The following is a 16,656-nucleotide window of genomic DNA, read 5'->3' as shown; positions in this document are numbered from 1 at the left end:
TGAATGATTTGGAAGATAATTTCAATATAATTATATGGAAACAGATCAAGGAGTGACATGGATTATTACAACAAAAATAGTTAAAAGAAGCAGATGAAGGAATAGGCATGAATTCAGTTTCTCCTGCTGTGTTACCATCTATGTACAATACATAAACTACTTGTTATTTTATAATAATGCATTATAATTTAGTAATTGTATATTACATGGAAAACACATGCACTAATCTTTTAGAAACTGATTTTGTGTCTCTGAAATATAATAAAAATATCTTAAAACTATCTATCTGAATGTATATGACCTCAAGCTAGGAAGGTAGATTTCACTAGTGCAATTCTGTACAAAAGAATTACACAATTCTGTTCAAAAGAAATATGTCTGGTTAAAATATATTCAATATTTGGAGAGGGATTCAAGAACCATCCAGAAGTTAGGTATCTGTTAAAGGCTAGTCATCTGGGCTACCTCTGTGATCAACTGAATAAGATACACACTTCAAGACGGTGATTCTTGTATCCTATGCTTGCCTTGTATGAGCAATATCTCCTTTCCCAGGAGCACTGTGCTGGCTAACTGGCTTAGACTAGATACCTGCTTTTTAGGTAAATAAAGATAAGGGAGGTGAACTCCAGCCCTATGGCAAAGAATGTTCTGTTCATATTTGTAGATTTCTTTCCTCATGTAGGAGGTTAACTAACTAAACCTAGGTATACTTATTTTGAATCACATTTATTTGTTTGGTTGGTTTTGGTAAATCTCACCTCACAAAAATGCCCCTTCTCAAAAGTTGAAGTGAAAGGTATTCCAAAAATTCCTGCAACTGCACACTCACATTTCAAACGTGATTCAATCTGGTATTCAGATTCAGTTTGCTGTTTATTTTCCATGCTTGTTGGACAATCTTCAAAGCCCCCTATATTTAATTGACATCCAGAAAATATATATTCCTTTATGAGAAACATACTGTTTTCTGTGCAGGGAGCCTGAAAAATATACCAATTGTTAAAGAGTATTTTCTCATCAATTTCCTGACACAAAACAAGTAAAGAATTTTACTGTTGTTTCCATACAATAAAAAATTAGTACCTATGCTCTCACTGATAATCAATGCCTTTATAATGGAACTTAAGCATGTTTTTGTTTTGATTCAACAAATTCTTCTATTCATCCCCAAACTGAGTCAAATATTTACACATGGTAAATCACCCTCAAATGTGCAGTCTGGGTTTCTCTGCTGATACTCCCCCAGTTAGCTACAGAAAACAGTAACTCCCTTTCTATTCAGCACTGGGAATTTAATTCCTCTGGAATAGTCATACATACTTTTCCTCAGCTAAGGCTAAGCATAAGAGTGTAAAAGCCTGAGCCATACCAATGCGCACATCCATGGGGACATACATAGTTCAACAGCAACAACAAAAACTGCTAAGACAAAAACTTACGGATTTTGAAATGTCACAAAGCTTCATAGCTTTTTTCCCCATCTTTGGTTATTTGCATTTTTCTTCTCCAAAATTCAGAAAATAAAGAATAGCTACATACACAGAAAAATGAAAATGAAAAGGACTGGTTATCAGTGTTTACTGTTAGAAGCAGAAAAAAATAGAAAGAAAAAAGTAATTATACTTCAAAATTTCATTGTTGTTTTATTTAAACTCAATATATATATATATGCATTTATTTAGTTATAATATTTGGAAGAACTAACAATCATTCTGGTTTAAATCCTATAAAATAGAAATAAATTTAATTTTTAAATAATTTTTTTCTCAACTTGAACTGTTGAAATAAATTCTGATAAAAAATTGGAAGAATTAAAAAAAAAAAAGGCAATGCAATTTCCAAGTGCCATGAGCATGAGTGGAGAACATTTCAATACCCAAACATTTTTTACAAGAATTATCGCATTTTCATTTTCAGATACTAAACATTCATCTACAGTAGGTTGCATTTCTTATGAATAATGCTACCATATTGCTTCCAGAAACATTGTTTTCTGTATAAATCAAATAACTTCAAGAGTCAGGTTTTATCATCACTCCAAAAAGTAGTAACACAAAAAAGATATTTTACAAACCCGCAATGCCTGTATTTCTATTTCTAATTAAAACCTGTCTTGTATTTAATACTGCACTGTACAGACTGGTTTTGAATTGCTATAATTACACATCTGAATATGTATATAATGGAAATGGGGCAATCAGAGGCAAGTAGTTTTCCAAAATTTTATAAATAGCAAGTTCAAAATATATCAACAGATGTGCTGAGGGTTTCTTTTGATAAAGTGATGCTGAAAATTAAAAAGAAGAATTAATGTATGATTTGCAGAGTCTTTATACTTAATTACGTTGGCATTGGTTCATTACAATGACTATTTTAAATGATTTACTAGATTTAGAAATGTTAATGTCCACAGCTTAACCCAGGCTCTCCAGCACAGTCCTTTATTTCTAGTATACAACAAACTGCATGGAAGTGTTGCGGGGATTTTTATTTGTTTTAATTTTATGGCAATGAAATACCTAAAATCATTGGATTTCTGCAGCTGGAATAGTCCTTATGCTTACAGGGACTGGTGCTTAATGAAACAGTAATTGGCACTGTACTATCCACGCAAGAGGCTAGAATGAATGTTTTGTTGACTGTGGCACCCTAACACTGCTTTGGAAATGTAGACGGAGTCCTGTATTGCTTGTTTGAGTTCTGTGGCCAAGACCTAACTCAAAGGAGCCCTTGAGTCCATCACATCAGATATGTGTTTATCTTGCAATACTAATACTTTGTCTTCTACTAAAATGACTACTGTACTTGCTTATATGGGAAACCAATTTTTCTTTACTTCCTTAACAGATGTAGCCTATAGAATAGACACAGAAAGAGACAGTGTGAATTGCTTTGGTGCTATATTCACCAGGGCATAAACTGAAATAGAATGAATTTTCAGATTCATTGTATTTAAAATAATAATAATAATAATAATAATAATAATAATAATAATAATAATCTGTTTTCCTTCACATATAAGACATTTTAATTCTATTCACAAAATCACTATATATTTTCCCAATTTATAATCTTGTCCATTAGGTACAAATATTTACATCATAAAAATTGAGTTGTATGATAAAAAAGTGTAACAGTGCTTTTAAAGCAGCTATTGTAACAGCTTTGGAATTAATGCTTAACTAAAGGCTAGAGAACAGCAATTATTCAGCTGGATTTATTTGGAAGGAGCAAAATCTTCTTTATGATTGCTTTAGCAAAACAATTATTAGACAACAGAGAACATTAGAAACAAGGTAAGCTCAACAAGAATCATGTCTTTAAAAGTGCCTTACAGAGAAATTGGTATATTTATCTTAACGAAAGCTTGAGAAGGGATTTGACTAGTGTGTGTAAGTACCATCATGAGATAAAAATACAGGATCTTTAAGGAAGCAGAGAAAAGCTTCATATGAGTAATTTGAAGAGGTATTTAAAATTATTCTACATCTGAAAGGTTAATTAATAGACTAAATCATCTAATGCATTCAGGACCCTTCTTCATCTAACCCATCCTAGTAGAGGGAACACGATGACCTAAAATTAGGGGCTTGTCTACCAACACAAAGATTATGTACTTCTTTCTACGAAGAAAATCAGATCACCAAGATCGTAGGTCCAGTATCGGGATCAATAAAGTTTTATAAAGATAAATGATCTCATGACTTTTTATAAAATGTAGCTTTTTTTTTTTTTTAATTGTCTGAAGTAGTGTAGAAAACACAGCAATCAGTAAATTCAGTGGAAAAAGCACCAGTGTGGAAAATGTACAGTTATGCATAGCTTTAAGTTCATTTCACTAGAAATCAGTGGCTATTAGTACACTGTACTAGTGATGTATTAGTACATATATTAGTATGCATACATTAGTACAATGTATTATTGTATCCTGGCCAAATTATTTACTTGGTCTTTATAACTCTAGTGCAGAGCACAAATGCTACTTCACTTATACTTTTCATTTGCACTACCTTGCTTGGTCTCTGCATGGAATAATGGTCCCTGTTAGAACTCCTGTCCTGAAAGCAAGTGAATACGCAATGCATTCAATAGAAAGAATTCCAATTATCATTAAACTGACTTTCCTCGTGTTAGAACTCCTGTCCTGAAAGCAAGTGAATACGCAATGCATTCAATAGAAAGAATTCCAATTATCATTAAACTGACTTTCCTCGTGTATATGTGATGCTTAAGCATTCCATAAAGAAAAAACTGTGAATCCAAAATAAGAGAATTAATTCTGATTTGGAAAGTCACCTTATGTAAATGTTAATAACAATTTGATTATGTTGATTTGGGGGGTTTCATAACGAAAGCAGTACATTTCTCGCTTAAAGTGTCACACTTTTAAAGGACTGCAGTAAGACAATGCAATCAAAACATCAGATTTAGTTTATGCAGTCAGGACATATAAGCACAACTGTTTCTGATTTCAAAACTTGCTACAGGGAGTAAGTGAATCGGATTAAAGACACTGTGCTGTGAACAGCATTGCAAGTGATCTGCTAAAACATCAAGGCACCCTCAATCAAAAGGCTGACATTCACAACTGAGGTTACTGAAACATAAGTAAGAGAATTTTAATTGCATCGATATTTTAAAGCAAGCCAAGTCAAATACTAACTTGAGTGCAGTGATACCAATAATTATGAAATTATATCACGATACAATTTATAGAATATCCAAGAGTTCTGTAGAACAATGATACTGCATTTTTAAAAATCCAGGCATTTATTTCATCATGTCATGGATTTTTCTTAAGTACTTACATTCCTTAGAAGCATGAATGTCATTGATTTCAAGTGGTGTTCTTGCTTCTAAATCACTTAGGTGCTTGGAAAAATCTCGCTTTCTGGCATAAGTTTCTTAAATATGATTCTCATTTTTTGGATAATTATTTCACCTAAAGAGCTCCTGAAGATTTTTTAACCTCACTTTTATAACAGCTGCCAGTGCAGTTGTTTTTGCTTGTGCAAAATAACATGATTTACATTACATATTACTCTTCGAAATCTAAACATACTAGATGTCTAAATAGTGAAAAATACTAGGCTGTCATCTCAAGGGTTTTATTTAACTCAAAGAAACCTGGAATAAAGTGTTACACACAGCAAAACTAAAATCATAAATTCTGTATTTGATAAAACTATAATTATCAGTTCATTTTTTTTAAATGAGTGTGTTTGATTCAGTACTCAGTCATGCAGAAATTAAGACTCTGATTATTAAACTTTTGGCAGATTTTATAACAAGCTCCCATGTTTAACAGTGCTGTTTAACCCTAACAGAAAATTAATTAATTCCCTTAAGAACTCATTTGTACAGCTCCAAGTAACTGACATAAATAGACACTCTAACTGAAATTTCTAAATGTTTCAATACAATCCCACTTCACTAGACCATTACATTGTTGAAAATTACTTTTGTGCAAGAAGTGACATGAATTCCATTGATCCTGCAGGAAAAAAATTGAAAGGTAAGTCCCACCACCCCCTAAATAAGCAACCAACCTACCCAAAAATATACTTAGGCAGGGAATATACCAATGAATATGATTACTTAATTAGGAATATCCCTTAATTAGGGTCTGTATTTTACCTAATGTGTAGCTTAACAGCTTTGTTATTAATCATGTCTTATCGTAAATGCTTTGAAGCTGTTGCTACTCAGTAATGTTCATTACAAATAGTCCCTGTGGGAATCACCAGCTTATTTCATTAAAACTCCTGTCTGCTGTTAATTGCTCTTAGGAAAATATGAACAAATTAACTGTGTTTTAAGAGACAGTGGTATAAATTTATATGCTTGTGTGTTTGGTTGCTGGGGACTAACGATGTTCCTGATAATCCTCTGCTGTTGCACTACACTATACGATAGTTGGCAGTGCTAGCCTGTTTTAATCAATAACAGTTGATGTTACAAAGGTTAAAAAAAGAAAATACAGTTTGCAAACCATAGTGTTTATCATGCCAGCTGAGACACAGTATCATTCTGGGTCATGGGCAATTAATTTTTAAGTTTTAATGAATCTCTTGTGTGAAAGAAACGATGCTCATTAGCAGGGATGATTGATGTATGTTAACTGAGCAAATTAAAAAATCCAGAATATTTTTACTATGACAGTGGCATAAACAGGATATGTGACACCTTGCTGTTGAAATCAAGGGGTTCCCATAATTCAAAGAGGTATGTGACTTTGTATAAATTGTAATAACATTCAGTTAAAATAGTGTAATAAGAAAAGAACATTTAATTTAAATGTTCTCATTCAAAATGTTAGTAAATATGCTCTATGTAGTAGAAACAGCCTCCAGTACCATTTGCACAGGAATGTTTAGGCAAAAAGAAAATTCTCTTATTTAATAAGAAAATCAAGTCATGTTTGCAACAAATATATGTTAAAAAAACAAAAAGTTATTTATTATCGTCCTTACAAAAACCTATAGCATGATATGATGTTCCTGCTACTTAACTGGGCTTCACCATAGATGCCTAAATAAAGTCCCTTGGAAAAGATGTGGCTGCAATCCAAAAATCAAAGGGAAGTGGGTAAAGAGTAATCTGGGAATATATTTATGTGCCATTAAAGAAATCATTATTCTCTCCCCTATTAGCACAATGGATCCTGAGCATCTAATTTGCATATTCAGTATAACCCTCTGACTCTCTGGGAAACCAACATTATAAATTCAGAAAGATGTCTAAAAAATGGCAATGTTTACTTCCATTAAACTTATTCATTATTAGTCACTTGATCTCAAAAAAAAAAAAAGGGCAAGAAACTTAACAGGTAACCAAGGAGTGGGATACTAAAAATGCTGGGACTGTTTATTTTTAAAAAGAAAAAATCACAAAGGAGACACTAAGACGTAGAAACAATGAATGTAGATTAAACTTCTGTTCTCTTCATCTCACAAGGTAAGAACGAGACAGCACTCAAAACTGGAAGCAAGCTAATTGCCGGCTGATGAAAGGTAATAGTACAACACAGAAACAGGCTTTAAGAAGCATTGCCATTAAACACAGGACTATTCAAAAAGAATTAGAATTTGTAGAAATTACAGGAATGTTGAGTTACAGTAGTGTGGACAAAGAAAAGAAGAGTTAGCGTGGATGTAAGAAGTGGATCTAAACATTGGTTCCTTTGAGACCAAAGACAATTGCTACTTATTAGGCATTAGGGGAAAACAAGCAGATTGTCCTAATTATTATGTTGAATGCTCTACTAAAGCATCTGTGGCTGGCATCTCCTGGGAACTGGATGCTCCACTTGATGGTCTCCAGATCTCATCCAGCATGGCCATTCTCTCAGTTCTAGCTGAATTGGGCAGGGGGGAAGCCTATACATGTAGTATCAACTAAATTCTGCATCTTAGACATGAAAATTATGCTGGAGCTGCATTAGATCACGTTATTTATGTTTCAGTTATTGCTTGTAATATTGATCTTGAAACATATTCTGCATTTAATAAGTAGACTTCATTTAAACCAAAAATGTATGATTAGGCAAATGCATGCTTGCAGCAGCAAGGAATGGGCTGAAAACAAACATGGTGTTTACATTCATGCTGAACTACATTAGTACAAATATTGTACTATGGAAACCAAAAATATTTTGGACCATGTTGTGTCTAAAGAATCGTTCAGTCTGTGTTAAAAATATTTAACTAATGCAGTCTAAATTAATTACTTTTGTAAAGCACTTTGTAATACTGTAAGTGAATACTAAGTATTCACTTTCTGTTATTAAATCAATAGGAACTAGCTTATAATACTAACAGAACAAAAACACTCTAGAATTTCATAGACATGATTGTATTAATTCACACACTTCATAGACCATGCAAAGAGAACCTGACTGAGCCATATTATTTCTAGGTTGATTTAATTGCTTAACAAAAGCTTCACAAAACTACAGAGTCCAATGTATACCAGAAATAGTTGGAAAGTAAGTTGCAGTAGGTGCTCCAGTTGAAATATGAGTGAACAAAATTTATTTTATCCTGCAAGGTAATCTCTTTTTCACTGTTGTACTGCTCAGACTTTTCTTTCACCGGCCCAGCAGTAACTGGGGCTGATGCTAAGGAAACATGGGGAAAAGGGAATAAGTGAATGTGCAGCATAGAGCTGATGTATGTTGTAGGACCCCAATGTATCTATTATACCAGAGCTAAATGAAAAGCATGCACAAGCCAGTCAGAAGTGTCACTGTTCTAAATTAGAATCCAAGAGCCCTATCCTATGCTCTTACCTACTGTAGTCATTTCCTATCACTCCATACAATTTTCCCCTTTTACTCACTGTAGCAAGAGGGAATAACCACTTGCAAGTGTGACTTGAAATGTCCTTGCTAGTCATCGATTTCTTGACTCCCAAAAGTTGATGCAACATAGCAGCTCCTTCTCTTTGAGATATGAATGAAAAAATTACCTTCTCTCACGCTTTGCAATAACTCATATAGGTGATTATGTGGTACCAAATGGGAAAATAGTAAATAAACTTGATAATGATTAATTGAATTACTCATTAATAAGTATATTCCAAATAAGAAGGCTACACATAGCTGCTTTTACCTGTTCTTTTGTCTGTGTTAAATTCAATATTCCAGAATGTATAGTAAACAATGTCATGTAACTGAAAGCTATTTTGGCTTAGAGGATATGCTTATAAAAGATCTCTGCTATGATACTGGGTTACATTCTGATCAATTAACAGCTTGATCTATTAGAAGAAAAGAAAGATGCAAATTAAACAGCATCTATTGCAAAAGGGAGGGAATAAAGACTCCCTTGGAAATTTTGCCTTGTTCCAGATGACTTGCTATGTATTTATCAGTAGAAATATTCCTAAAACTCTTTGAAGAAAATGTATCCCATTTTCCAGTTATGTTATTTGTTATTGTTATAGAAAAAGTATACAATGCTTAGGAAGGAATTTAACTGTAACTATTTTCTCTTCAATTTGCTGAGTGCAATGAGGTTCTGAGATCACTAGGAGAGAAGGCTGAGAATCTGTCATTCCTAAGAGTTACCATTCTTAGATGATATCATCTAAACACAGCATTAGTATTTTAAAGAATGGTATGATTTCCAGGCCATGGATTTTCAGCACATGTAAGCCTATGATTAAATCTGACCACAATCAGAAGAACATTTTAATAATATGTGCATAAATTAAATGTTTCCTTTAGTCCTACTGAAATTTTCTAATTAGCCCATTTTCAGTAATTTTCAATCAGCTCTATAATTCTTGCTGAGCAAACTAGAATTTCAGCCCCACTCTGAGCACTCCTGGTTATTATTAGCACACAGAGAGATGGCCAATACAGTGAAGGCCCTGTAGTTGCAATTGAGGGCTTTGGAATTTTTAAGTCAGAATTAGTCCCTCAAAAAGAGAATATCATTGATGATCAAACAGTTTGTTCTACATATGAACCACCTTACCGCACTTTTGTTAATCTGTTCAATCATAAGGATCTCTGACTTTCTTGTCCATTAAGCTATGAGTGAATGTTTTCCTACTTCAATATTTATCAGAGTACCATAAACTACCACAAAGAGCAAAGGGCATAGACAGAGAAGTTTAATAGCTGTTTAATAGTTCTCTGACTTTCCTCTATGTAAAAGGGCTCTAATCTTGAATTAAATGAGAGGATCATGTTAAATACATCCCTGCATGCATGAAGATTTTTACAAAGATGCACCTGTTCATTTGCAAACACTAGTGTTTTTGAGACACTCAGACCTCTGCTTGCTGAGTTAAGAAAAATGAACATCAGGCTTTTTGGACTAGAAAGGGAAGAAAGCAAACAAACAAACAAAAAAAGCAAAAAAGTTAATTATTGGTTATATGGTTGGCTTGCAGAAGAAAAGCTGTTTTATCTTTTAACAGATGGAGAAACCAGAAGTAAATTGACTTGTAGTGGTCAGCAGAGTCTTGTAGGGAGTAGGAAAATGAAAGGAAAACAATATGGGGTGATAATTTCTTTTTTAAAAAAAAAGTGTGTTTTTTGAATTTGCTTATTCATACTTTCCCTGTTTTCCTTGAAACTATAGCTTTCCAATGGCTAGCAGTACAGATTTAATAATTCATCTGAGGCATAAATTTGACATTTTAGGTCTCCACCAGAGAGTGTAGCTTCTTCACAACATTTAAATATTATTTATTTCAAACCAGTGAAAATCCACTTCTGCTTAATAGGAACTCAGCTATTCAAGAGTGGTCTCCTACATTCACAGTGTGTATAAGCCAGGTACTATGAGCTAGCTGTAAAAATCAAATCACAGTTCTAATGCAGAGATGTTGCAAAAGTGTTGCAAAGTCTTGGTGGACTTGGTAGTGTTAGGTTAATGGTTGGACTCGATGATCTTAAGGGTCTTTTCCAACCTATATGATTCTATGAAAGCCATAAAAAGTGAAGCTACAACTCCAGCCCATCAGTAAGTGGCTCAGATTGCAAAGTGCAAAAATCCCCAATCCAGCCTCTCTGAAAAACCTTTCCTCAAATATTAAGCTACCCAAACCAACACCACCATCATACTGTCTGTTAGGAAAATGATAGCAGTTTTATGTAATAGAATGGCAATTAATAAAGTTATAGCAGGTGTAAACCTACTGTGCAGTCTTACAGATCCTACAAAGAATGAGGAAAATACTTGCTGACACTGCAAAAATTCTACTGTCACCTATTCCCAAAGTCAGTGTTGCTTGCAGAGGACTTCTCTTTTACAGATGGAAAGAGGAAGTGAATCAATTCCTGATTATGAGGTGCATCAAAAAATCATAATGGACTCGACTTGGCAAGGGTTAAAATGATGAAGGGAAGTTAGTTTATATGTGCTACACAGACTGAAGCAATGCAACCCAACAAGGAAATGCAATTCTCTGGCATATTCACTGAATGAGCAGGTTTAGTGCATGTTTCACAGTTGCAACAAAATCAGATAATCTGTAGAAGAAACAAGCTTGGATCATCCAGAAAGGAGATCAAGGACAATACTCATAGTACATTTTCACTATAAGAAACAGTCTGAAAATGCCAATGGTTTTTGTGTCAAAGAAAAACTACAAGAAATTTGAGCATACACATGGAATTTCTAGGTCAGTGAAAAATCAAAAACTGGAAAAATACCAGAGCACATTTCTGATTCATCAGCATGTTTGGGCTAAGATGGAGCCCAAGGAGATTGCTAGGATGATTCTATAACTCTAATTTGGAAGGTAATTTTATTGTTTGGATCCCCAGAAGGAGCAAAATGGAATAATAAGTCTCCCATGGAGCTTGGTATTTGGAAGCTCGGTTATCACAGAACAGCTCCAGAATGTGAGACTGCAAGAGTAATTCAAAGTGTATGGAGTATGGTCAGAAAACCTTTGTTCCTTTACGTGATTTTGTGGTGGAAGTGATACAGTATTGTAAACCTCTGCACTGGGAAAAAGCAGTGGCATGTGCCAACTTAGTAGATGTATTGGTTTTGTGTGGCAAGGTTTTGGTAGCGGGGGGGGTTACAGGGGTGGGTTCTGTGAGAAGCTGCTGGAAGCTTCCCCTGTATCCGACAGAGCCCATACCAGTCGGCTCTGAGACGGACCCGCCGCCAGCCAAGGCCGAGCCAATCAGCGATAGTGGTAACGCCTCTGTGATAACATTTTTAAGAAGGAAAAAAGTTGGGACAGGGAGAAACGGCAGCCGGAGAGAGGAGTAAGAACACATAAGAGAAAAAAACCCTGCAGACCCCCAGGTCAGTGAAGGAGGGGCAGGAGATGCTCCAGGCGCCGGAGCGGAGATTCCCCTGCAGCCCATGGGGAAGACCCTGGTGAGGCAGGCTGTCCCCCTGCAGCCCAGGGAGGTCCACGGTGGAGCAGATATCCACCTGCAGCCTGTGGAGGACCCCACGCTGGAACAGTTGGGTGCCCAAAGGAGGCTGTGACCCCAAGGGAACCCTGCGCTGGAGCAGGCTCCTGGCAGGACCTGCGGATCTGTGGAGAGAGGAGCCCACGGAGCAGGTTTTCTGTCAGGACTTGTGACCCCGTGGGGGACCCACGCTGGAGCAGCGTGCTCCTGAAGGACTGCACACTGTGGAAAGGACCCATGCTGGAGCAGTTCATGAAGAACTGCAGCCCGTGGGAATGGCCCACGTTGGAGAAGTTCGTGGAGGACTGTCTCCTGTGGGAGGGACCCCACGCTGGAGCAGGGGAAGAGTGTGATGAGCCCTCCCCCTGAGGAGGATGAAGTGGCAGAAAATAACGTGTGATGTCCGTAAACCCCATCCCCATCCCCCTGTGCCGTTGGGGGGGGTTGGTAGAGAAATCCGGGAGTGAAGTTGTGCCCAGGAAGAAGGGAGGGGTGGAGGGAAGGTGTTTTGAGATTTGGTTTTATTTCTCATTACCTTACTCTGGTTGATTTGTAATAAATTGAGCTAATTTTCCTCAAACTGAGTCTGTTTTGCCCGTGATGGTAATTAGTGAATGATCTCTCCTGTCCTTATCTTGACCCACAAGCTCTTTGTTATATTTTTCTCTCCCCTGTCCAGCTGAGGAGGGGGAGTGATAGAATGGCTTTGGTGGGCACCTGGCATCCAGCCAGGGTCAACCCATCACAGTAGAGAAGGATTCAGTTGGACTGGCAAGTCACTATGTGTCTGGAGGCTTACCATATTTGTTAACTTCTTTCCCAAACAACTGCTCAAATTTTGGAAAAGGTCATATAAGGGCTGCCAGGACAGAATTACATTCTTAGAACATATGAAACAAAAATTATTTTAGATTTTGCAATGTATGGTATCTTTTATGGTTACAATCAAAACTAGAGGCAAAACTTACAATTTTTCAGTCCTTTGGAATTATATTCCAAAATTAACTGTATTGAGTGGTAAACGCCCTGAAGTGTGAATAATGTAAAAAGCAATATATTCTCTGGATCCAGGGTAATTTAGAGATTACATTAACCAGAAATGCATCCAAATCTCTCCCCCCCCTTTTTTTTTTCACCCAGAATAAAGGCTTCATCTGCCTTATCACCTGGTAGAAGCATTTCCTCAACATCAACCTTGCTGAAACCTAGCTGGTATGTGAAGTACAATAAAAAGGGACATATTCACTGAAATAGATACTATTTATCTTGAGCTTACAGATTAAGGTAGAGAATAGAACCTACACACAATATTTGACAGTGATTTATGGGAGGATTATTTTGGGACATCACTGGTTCACAGCATCAATATAACAGTTACAGCACCTACTATTAACTTGCATTTTCAAGTCATTTGAAAGGTTTTTTTTTTAAATGTAGTAATGTAGAACATAAGGAAAAATATTTCATTTTCCCAAGATCCCAAGCATATTGGAATAATATGCTTGGGATTATCATTAGTACTGGATCTTCTGTAAATCTTAAGAAATATGTGGTCACCATTCATTTGGGTACTTGCAGTAAGTTCCAATATACTATAGTTAATGGTTCAGGAATCATACGTTATCTGCTACAGTTATTATTCATTCTAATAACAGTAGTATTCTGTGTGAGCTCAGCTAGATCAGCATCATCAGTAACTGTTAAAACTGTTGTTACAGGTTCCTGAACAGATTACAAGTGACAATGGAACTCAGTTCGCATTCCAAGTTTCAACTATTTGTCATAATAAATAGTATTAAAAATCTCACATCAGCTTCCTACCAGATTCCCAGAAACAGATTAAGAGAAAGATTTGGTCAGACATGCAAACATAAATGATTATATTATAACCCCATATACAATGAGCCTACAACACAAGGTTACATTTTTTTACATTAATTATAGAACTGCATCCCACACTATTATAAATCAGACACTAGCAATACTGTTTATAGAATGCTTGACTTATAGAATGCTTGACCTTCTTTGTTAGAGCCTGATTGACCAAAAATTCCCTGCAAAACAGAGAGAAGGGTTTTTTCCATTTATATTAAATAGGAAGATTACCTGCACGTTGATGTTCTTGATTTTGAAAGGGGAATAATGACAAATCAGCATGAGTAGCCATGCTGGACTGCACAATTACCTGGGGGGGGGGGGGGAACGACACACATAATATCTTTGAGTACAGTTTTGTATTACCACTAATCTAGGATAATTGAGGTTTCTTCCAAAAAAATGGAATTTCAGTTTACTTATCCCTGGCCTTGCTCTCCCACTGTTTTTCTTGCACTGGATCTAATTAATCATCATGCAGCCAACAAGGTGAGTTGGTTCAGCTCACAGACCTGATAGAAATCCACAAATAAAATTAATAGTTTTCTAACAATCTACAAACTGAACAGATTCACCTCAAAGGCACGTGATCAGTAGACTCAGTGCAAAGGCAAGGAATCCACAAGTGAAACATGATAATGTCTGCTCAATGTTACACTCAATTAAGAGTAATGTTAAACCACATTTTAAATTTGAAACTATGGAAACATTATAATGAAATTCTGTATTGATTATGCCTAGTCATACACCTTGCAGAGGTTGCACTGAAGTAGCACATAAAAATATGTGAACCAGCTTTCACGCACCAATTCTGGAACAGGTGCTATAATCGGGATATCTGATGAAAAAGCCAGGAATCTAACCACAGAGGGAAACTTGTGACAGTCCCCCACAAGTCTCTGTATTTCTAAGGAGATACAGCTAATACTGCTGCTTCTGAAAAAGATACTCTACTAATGACAAAATGTCACAATAGTGACAAAATCCAAAAAGGCTTTTTCACCACATTGATAAAGTAGTATCACATAGCAAAATGAAACAAATATACACTTCTACCTCAGACTAGCCTCTCTCAAATCCTGTTCACAGCAAAGTCTATCTGCATACAGATGTCTCAAAGGAAGGGTCCAGAGCAGAAACTAGATAGTCAATGGATGTTATATTACCCACTACTCTGATGATGATGTCAGCTTTAAAATTGTTTATTTCAGAATCAAATGTGACGTAACCTTCCCATTTTATTTGACAATGAGTTGAAAAGGTTTTAAAATCATAGTGGTTGCATATGGAAGTTTGGATTTAAAAAACACCAATGTTTTTGTCAACCAGACATAAGCATTTCTATATATTTGAGAAAAGCAGAATTAATCTGGCCTTGGAGTTTTACAATTAAAAAACCAAACCAAAAACACCATACTGTAACTTTTATGCTTGTAATTTCTGGCATCTTGATTTTGTCCAAGAAAATCAGGCATGGAGAGATTAATTTTAAGTCAAGTTTCCAAAGACAGTCTTGTGAAAGGCACCTGCAGATGCTGTTCCATTTTCCAGACAGTCTTAGTTTGGTGAGGTGAGAAATTCAAATCCATGTATGGTTTTGGCAGTCACAGGCTTTCCAGAATAGAAGCCAACATTTAGTTTCTGCAGAAAAATGCTCTGAGGGGGAACATGTCTTTCTACTTCTGAAGTAATCCACTTGTATTGAAATCTACTGAATTAACTATAGTCAGAAAGAAGGTACCTGACTAGCAAATTACTCGGAAAAGACAAGTATGCTAAGTGCCCTGCAATTAAAAACAAAATCAATTAATTTTTAATTGATAGACTAAATAGTTGAATGTATAAAGCCACATACAATGGTTTGACCATGCTCATTTAATGTATTCATTTTAACTATTACATTAACACTCAATGACTGTATAGCAAAACCCAGAATCTTCTCTACTGAAAGGACCATAAGATCTCTTCTTAAGCAGAACTTTTCACTGATTTAGATGTTCCAGAATGGATGGAAAGTAAACCCAGGATGTTTAAGGAACTTGAAATCCTGCCACTATTCCTGTATGCATTGTATTTCCCTCTTGCTTTAATTGTAACTGAAATGGTAAGTAAGCAATCCCTTAATTCAGGACTGAATAATTTGTTTATAGCAATCTGGAGCTACTGCTACATTCTATAGAAGTAGCAAGAGACACATCAATTTTGCTGGCTCCTGAGGAAAGCAGAGACCAATTTATCAATTAGCCTTTAAGTTCAAGTTTTTTTCTCTCTAGTTCTTTAAAAATAAACCCCAAAACATACTCTGAGAATACAGCTAATTTCCAAAACACAGTAACATAAAGTTCTTTTTTCATGTATTTCCTCTGGCAGTTTACTCCAGTTATTCTTCCCACACTGTTGGCCCGGGAATCACTGGTTATACCACTATTCTGACAGAAAAAAAACACACTTCTGTCATTCCCCAAACAGCTCTGTGCTAATGTGGCATAAGGCATTACATCCAGACTGACTGGCAGATGCCATTCAGGTGAGCAGTCAGGTTCTGCTCTTCCATTCATTACTGGTCAGAGTGTACAACATTTCCTTCCAGTCCAAACATCAATATTTCCTACCCACAGCATAGACTTCATGGCTGTTGGATACATAGATTTTCTCATGATAAAAAGAGAATAGAAAGGAGAACTGCAATGCAAAGAGGGAAGGCTAAGTCCTGCATTTTCCTTGGTTACATCTAGCCTGTGCACTGTTTTTACTGAGCCGTGAAACTTATTTTTTAAAAATCACATTAACTAAAAATAGTTTGCCCTCTGCTATTGCAGCATTTAGCTGAACTGCACTAACAGAGAAGCATACCCTTACTCAAGGACACCATGCACTGATAGAAAAAA

General features: G+C 35.8%; 1 long non-coding RNA gene across 2 annotated transcripts in view; it reads right to left on the bottom strand.

The window, feature by feature from the left end:
• Nucleotides 1-531: 531 nt before the first annotated feature.
• Nucleotides 532-16,656, bottom strand: part of LOC142035460 (uncharacterized) — a 47,700-nt gene continuing 31,575 nt past the window's right edge. For both annotated transcript variants that reach the window (XR_012651891.1, XR_012651890.1), the window contains 2 exons: nt 1,443-1,534; nt 532-983 (listed from right to left, as the gene is read on the bottom strand). This is a non-coding gene — a long non-coding RNA (uncharacterized LOC142035460). The remainder of the gene's footprint in view (nt 984-1,442; nt 1,535-16,656) is intronic.

Source organism: Buteo buteo, chromosome 10, assembly GCF_964188355.1.
Source record: "Buteo buteo chromosome 10, bButBut1.hap1.1, whole genome shotgun sequence".
In the NCBI taxonomy this organism is placed as follows: Eukaryota; Metazoa; Chordata; class Aves; order Accipitriformes; family Accipitridae; genus Buteo; species Buteo buteo.
Note: the sequence above shows the minus strand (reverse complement) of the source record. Positions and strands in the feature narration are given on the sequence as shown.